This window comes from Bufo gargarizans, chromosome 6 (assembly GCF_014858855.1).
Source record: "Bufo gargarizans isolate SCDJY-AF-19 chromosome 6, ASM1485885v1, whole genome shotgun sequence".
NCBI classification, from domain to species: Eukaryota; Metazoa; Chordata; class Amphibia; order Anura; family Bufonidae; genus Bufo; species Bufo gargarizans.
Genome location: NC_058085.1, coordinates 77,567,579 through 77,574,485, shown reverse-complemented (window position 1 = coordinate 77,574,485; position 6,907 = coordinate 77,567,579). Strand labels below are relative to the sequence as shown.

The 6,907-nt window shown below is 43.3% G+C and overlaps 1 non-coding gene across 1 annotated transcript; it reads left to right on the top strand.

The window, feature by feature from the left end:
* The first annotated feature begins 5,593 nt into the window (after window positions 1–5,593).
* Window positions 5,594–5,785, top strand: LOC122942789. Its single transcript, XR_006390711.1, has one exon. It is a non-coding gene; the product is annotated as a U2 spliceosomal RNA (small nuclear RNA).
* Window positions 5,786–6,907: the final 1,122 nt, after the last annotated feature.

The window sequence follows — 6,907 nt, the reverse complement described above, 5'->3', positions numbered from 1 at the left end:
CCTAATCCAGTATCATAAAAAGAGAATGAAATAGATTGCAAGCATCCTGCTTCAGTCTGCACTTCAGCTTTTCCTCTCTGCTGCTTGCTGCGTACCTGCATCTAGTCTGTCAATCTCCTAATTAATGCAGCAGCTGTAGGTTTGCTCCTGCACCCACCTGGCCAGTCTCCTCACACCCTAAATCCAATTAAGACTGATGGATTAAGTGGCTTATCAACTGAAAGTGTTTTGGACCTCCACACACTTTGGTTGGTTTTGATTGGCCCTGTTGTGCACACCTGGGATCCTCTGTTGTTCCTTCCTTGGAATTGACACTTTTGGAGCAAGTTGGATGTAGCCATTTTGCTTTTCCAGTGCTTTACGAAGTAAGTAAAGTATGCCTGTGTCTCCCTCTTGTGGATCTTCTGAACTTGATTACTTGGAGGCTAGAAAGTAGTCCAGCACTTCCTATGTATCAGCAACAGCTGGACCTACCTTGTCTGGACAATGGACGGAACACTGCACGTGTCACTAAAGGCTGGTAAGGTCAGGTCACTGGATGATATCACAAGGGGCCCTGACGGAACACTCAACAATGGGGCCCTGACATCACAATCAACAATGCATACCCCTTCTTTTATTTAGTTTTATATTTTTTTTTTCCTCACAACTCTTCAATACTTCTCTATTCACTCCTCCTATCTGTCTTTCTGCTTGGCGTGCGTGCGAAGAAAAGGCGTGACCAAAAGTGGGCGTGCATCGGGTGGGCGGAGACATGCAGATGGCGAACACGAAGAGGAGCATGATGGTGATTGCTGAGCGGAAGACGCACATTTTCCCTGGTTTGTGAAAGCAAGAAGCCTCCTGGACTGACTGTGGCTGGGGCCTGTAGGCTGTCGCCTTCAGAAGTGTTCTGCATTGGGGAGCATCGGCCTGGACTACGAACCCTGTTCAGGTTATCGCTTCTCAGCCTTTTGGCTCAGATATGGTCGGGGAAACCCTGCTGGGTCTGGGTCAGAGGGGCCGTTTCTTGGAAGAAACCTTTTCCGTCGTGCTAGAGTGATCCTGATCCAAGTCTTTTGTATCCAAGAGTTTCCGGCTACTTGCACCTACGACCTGTCCTTTTTTCTGGAAGATGTATGTCAGAATTTTTTCCAAGATTTACGAGCTAATAGCCGCCACCATTACATGGAGCATTTTACATTCAATGCTTTATTCTCTGCCATTGAGAGACCTTTGACAGTGCATATGTACAATCCCTTTATTGAAAAAGCACTAATCAATGCCTTCCTATGGTGGGGTGGCTTTGAGCAAAGGAATTTGTATGGTGTATTTATTGGGAATATCAAATTGTGGGTTAATTTTAAGCCAGATCCGGAGGAAATTGAAGGAAATAGAGGTTATCTGTTTTTCCCAGGAATGGCCACTTTCTGCCACGGATGCCGTAAGTACGGACCTACTCGAGGAAACTGTGAAAATGGATTTGTCTGCAGGAACTGTGGGCAACGGGGCCATGAAACTAGAGTGTGTTCAAATCCTCGTTGCTGTGACCTGTGTGGGAGCACAGAACATACTTGCAGGGCCTGTCCCAGTATGGGAAGTCTCGCAACTGAGATGCAGTGCGAAAGGCGATGGGCAAGAGACCAGGAGAGGATGCGAGCAGATTCCAGGATGGAAAGATTGCAGAGAGATGAGAGCACTGTCATTGAGCCGGATTCAAAAGCAGAAGGAGGAGAGGAGGAAATGGTGGTGTAAGCCGGGTCTCCAGAAGGTCAGTCGTTGGAGGAGGTGGTGGAGCGGGATTTGGAAGAGGCCGTCCCTATGAGTGAGCATGTTCAACAAGAGGTGGTTACCGAAACCCCTCAGGAGGTGGCAGCACCTGAGGTTGAGCTGGAGGAGGTGGACAATACCATGCAAATTATGGAGGCTGAGAGTCCGGAAGTAAGGCACGAGGCAATGGCTTCTGGGTAAGGATCATCAGCTATAGATTGTTCATTGTCTGCTGAAGAACTGGAGGAGGCAAGAATGGCCGCTGCTGAAAGTGCAGCCATTTTCCACAAGCTAGTGTCGAAAATACCTATTGGAAAGATGAAAAGGGACCCTAAAAGGTTGAGGAGGAGTCCCATGTTGCCTGGGCCCTCTTCGGTAATTGAGTCTCCTAACCCTTTTGTGGTGCTAAGCCCTGAGGATGGGAGCGAAACTTCAAGTATTCAAGGGTACCTAGATGAAGGGCAGCTTGCGGGAATGTGAAGTTTCGGGGCATGGTGGGATCCTTTCCTTGGAAACCTGACCTCTTTTTTTTCCATCTATGACATTACAGCTTAAGATAGTGTCTCAAAATGTGAGTCTCTTTCAATCGGTCACCAAAGGAGCAATGGTCCTGGACTTTCTAGCCTCTAAGGGCTCGGACATAGTTTGTGTCCAAGAATGTGGTTTGTCTGCTGTTCCGAAGGAATGTGAATGGATATACGGTAAATCGTTCTGGTCCTTTTCAAAAGTAAACAGGAACGATGGGATCGGTGTTCTAATTAAAATAAGGACATTATTGTAGAACAAACAGAAGTAGTTTGTAGAAGGAAGATGTATGTGTTTTGTACTTTCTTTTCGTGGTTGGCGTTTTAAGTTAATTAACATATATGGTCATGCGGTCAAAAAAAGATAGACGGACTCTCTTTGAGAAATCGTTTTTTTTTTTTTACATGGGAGGATTCCAATTACATTCTTGAGAAGAAGGGAAGAGCCGGGTCTTATGAATCAGAGGTGGATGTCACCGGTAACCTGTGGAAACAACATTTACAGGATGCGGCGGGGGGGGAGTATGCTTTTACCTATCACGCTGATGACAGGAGAACTGAATCCAGTCTGGATTATTATATTTTTCTGGCTCTTCGGTGGGATGCAAGGTTTATGATCAGGAGAGAGTTTGTTTTTCTGACCATGATTGTTTATTTGCTATTTTTTTAATTAGTAATTTTGTTTACAGGAGAGGGGTATGGAAAATAAATATTTCTCTTCTAGCTGACCAAAAGGTTAAAGGCTTTTGGAAAAAAATATATGTGGAGGAGGGAAAAAGGCAGGTTTGTAAATGTATTGATGTGGTCGGAATGGGTGAAGGGTAGGATAGCATGTTTCTTTAAACATACAGGTTATGCTAAAGCTAGGGAAAAGAGATCAAGGTTTAAGTGGTTCAATAGGAGAATTTCTTTCCTCCAAAAATGCAAGAGAATGGGTTATGATGTGGAGTATGATTTAGAAAGAGCGAAAAGTGATGTGGATGATTGGTTTAAGGAGAAAGGGAGAGAAATAATTTTTTCTTTAAAAAGATGTGTGGTGGATGTTTTGATGAAGGAGGATGATAGTGAGGTGGGAGGTATGTGGTGCTTTGGTTCTATAAGGTATTGTATGGTATGAAAAAGTGTGACCTAGGTGTGGATGACAAGTTTTTGGAGATTTTGCAGAACTTCATTCCTGAAGATGATGCCTCCCTGCTAAGTGATGTAACAGAAGCAGAGGTGAAGGATGTTATTTTAAAATCTGCAAGGAATAAGTCACCAGGTAAAGATGGGATCCCTTGAGAATTTTATGTCAAGTGTTGGGATATTGTAGGGAGTGATCTGTCTGATGTCATGAAGTCTTTGTTTTCAGGTGTGGAGATGCCTAGGAAAATGAAGCAGGGGGTTGTGGTTCTTTTATTTAAAAAGGGGGATAGACTATGCCTGGGTAACTGGCGCCCTATTACCCTACTCAATACGGATTATAAATGTTTTGCCAAGATCTTAGCAAATCAGGTTGATTGAGGATTGCAAGAATCGGGATAGGGGAATGATTGTGTGTGCGTTAGATTTTGAGAAAACGTTTGATCGGGTTGCGCATGAGTTTTTGTTCAAAGTTTTGCGAAGGATTGGTGTGCCTGGGAGATTTGTTGAATTGTTAATTGGCTTGTATGAGGGTTCTTGCAGTAGGGTACAAGTAAATGGTTTTCTGACCTTTCCTTTTGAAATTAAGTCTGGGGTTAGGCAGGGGTGCCACTTGTCGCCAATTCTTTTTGTTTGTGCGATGGAGCCCTTATTACAAATGGATAATAGATAATAGGATGGATAAAGTCATTAAAGGTTTTTTTGTGCCGGGGAGTGGGGGTAATTGTGTGAAAGCTTTGAGCTATATGGATGATGTGTGTGTGTTGTGTGATTCTGAGTATGATGTGCAAAGGGTGAAATTGTTAGTTAACTTGTTTTGTATAGCATCTTCCTTTAAGATCAATTGGGGGAAGAGTAAGTTGAAAGGTTTTTGGACGGGTGCCTTGAGTGATAGTGATATGGATTGTATGTCAGGTAGTATTAAAATCTTGGGTGTGGAGTTTGATGAGAGACTGAGAGGAGAAGATAGTTAGCTGGAACTGGGGACAAAGATTACAAAAAAGTTAGAGATGTGGAGACTGAGGGACCTGTCCTTTTTCGGGAAAGGTGTTAGTGGTAAAAAGTGTAATTTTACCTATGAATCTTTATATTGATTTGGTTTTTCCTCCATCAGGTAAATTGTAAAAAAATTTAGAAAGATCACTTGCTATTTTTCTTTGGGGGAGTTGTATTGAAAAAACTAAGAGAAAATTTGAAAAAACTAAGAGAAAATTTGTTTAAAAAAAGGAAGCTAGGTGGATTAAACTTTCCTGACCTAGAAGTTTTTTGGGGCCTTAATTTTATACGTTTCCTAGTTAAACTACTTTGAAAAGACAATAATACGGCTTGTATGTTCCAGTACATAGCTGGGAACATGTTGCGCCATTTGGAATGGGAGGAACAGGATAGAAAGTAGGCCTGTTGCTTTTAAAAATAGTGTATGGTACAAGTATGCTAAGAATTTCATTAAGAAATATAAGTTAGAGGATGTGCACAAAGAAGATTTTTTGAAGGAGAAGTGAAAGGGAGATGTGAAAGGAAACTTATGTGTACGATTGATGGGCTGAGTTTGAATGAGACAAAGATTGTGTGGGAAAAGTTAGATAGGTTGGAGACTTCAAATAGAGAGATCTGATGTGGATGTCAATGCATAATGCCTTACCTTTTAGGAGTGTACAGAAGCGGAAAGGTTTAGTGGTATCTGATATGTGTCCGAGAGATTTGTGTGGTGATGAGGAGAGTGTTGGTCATTTATTCTAGGAGTGTGCGTTTGTGAAACAGGTATGGGGTGAGCTGAGTGGTTTGTGTGCTGAACTGACTGGTGTGAAAAGATTGAAGTATGATATTGTTATGTTTGCTTTGTGCCAATTAGGGAGAGGGAAAGACAGGTTATTATGGTTGTTTTTTGACATGTGTGAAAGAGGTGCTTTGGGACTGTAGGAACTTGTATGTTTATAGGAAGGAAAAGATGGAAGTGAGTGGATGTGTTAGGTGCTTGATAAGTTATATTTTCTGTATAAGTGGGATATGGAGAAGGGATTGGATGCAGAGGGTAGCTGGAAATTTCTCAAATGGAGACATTTGGTAAAGGTTTGAGGTACTTTTCTTTGTAAATAAAATAAGAAAATTTTTTGTTGCCATGAGGATGTGTTAAAGGTGTATCCTAAAGAACTTATTGCCTGTTATTCCCTTTGGGGATGTAAGTTTTAATGTAGGAGCAACCTTTGAACTGAATGGCGGAAAAAAATAAATAAAAATCTGTTCTGATCAGTTTAATATCTGATACGTCTCTTATCTGGGGACCATATATTAAATGGATTTTTCGAACAGGGAGATGGAAAAAGAGCTTGCTCTGTCCACTCCACGCATTGACCTGGTATTGCAGTACCTCCAGGACCGGTGCACCCCTTCCTAATCCAGTATCAAAAAACAGAATGAAATTGATTGCAAGCATCCTTCCTACTTTCAGCAAGCAAGTGGAAAGTTGGTTGTGTCCTGCCTCAGTCTGCACTTCAGCTTTTTCTTTCCCTGCCCAGTCAGTGTTTTGCTGCTTGCTGCGTACCTGCATCTAGTCTGTCAATCTCCTAATTAATGCAGCAGCTGTCGGTTTGTTCCAGCACCAACCAACCCAGCCAGTCTCCTCACACCCCAAATCCAATTAAGACTGATCGATTAATTGGCTTATTTATCACCTGAATGAAGTGTTTGGACCTCCACGCACCTTGGGTTTGATTGGTCTGTTGTGCTGTTCCTGGAAATTGACCCTTTTGTAGCAAGTTGGCTGGATGTAACCATTTTGCTTTTCCAGTGCTTTAGTAAATTAGTTAAGTTTGCTTGTGTCTCCCTCTTGTAGATCTTCTGAACTGGATTACTTAGAGGCTAAAAAGTAGTCCAGCACTTCCTATGTACCAGCAGCAGCTGGACCTACCTTGTCTGGACAATGGATGGAACACTGCACGTGTCACAGGTGGCTGGTCAGGTCACTGGATGACGTCACAAGGGGCCCTGACGGAACACTTAACAATGCATGCCTTTTTTTTTTTTTTCTAATTCTCTCACACACAACTCTTCACTACTGCTCCATTCACTCCACCTATCTGTCTTTTTGCTTGGCGTGCTTTGGCACCAGGACTTGCGTGCGAAGAAAAGGCGTGGCCAAAAGTGGGCGTGCACCGGGTGGGCGGTGCTATGCAGATGGTGAACGCGAAGAGGAGCATGATGGTGATTGCTGAGCGGAGGACACACGTTCTCCCTGGTTTGTGAGAGAAAGAAGCCTCCTGGACTGTGGCTGGGGCCTGTAGGCTGTTGCCTTGAGAAATGTTCTGCATTGTGGAGCAGCGGCCCAGTCGTCGAGGCCGACTGTGTATCGCTTCTCGGCTTTTGGCTAAAATCAAGTGTATGTGTTTCTGATTCTGCACTTGGTCTTAGTTGAGGACACTCGGGTACTCCTCTCCTCGGCCTTGTGGGATTGTCCGGGAATTTTTTTTCCCGGGCTTCACCCACTTGCTGCTATTGGGGAGAGGACTTAGTCC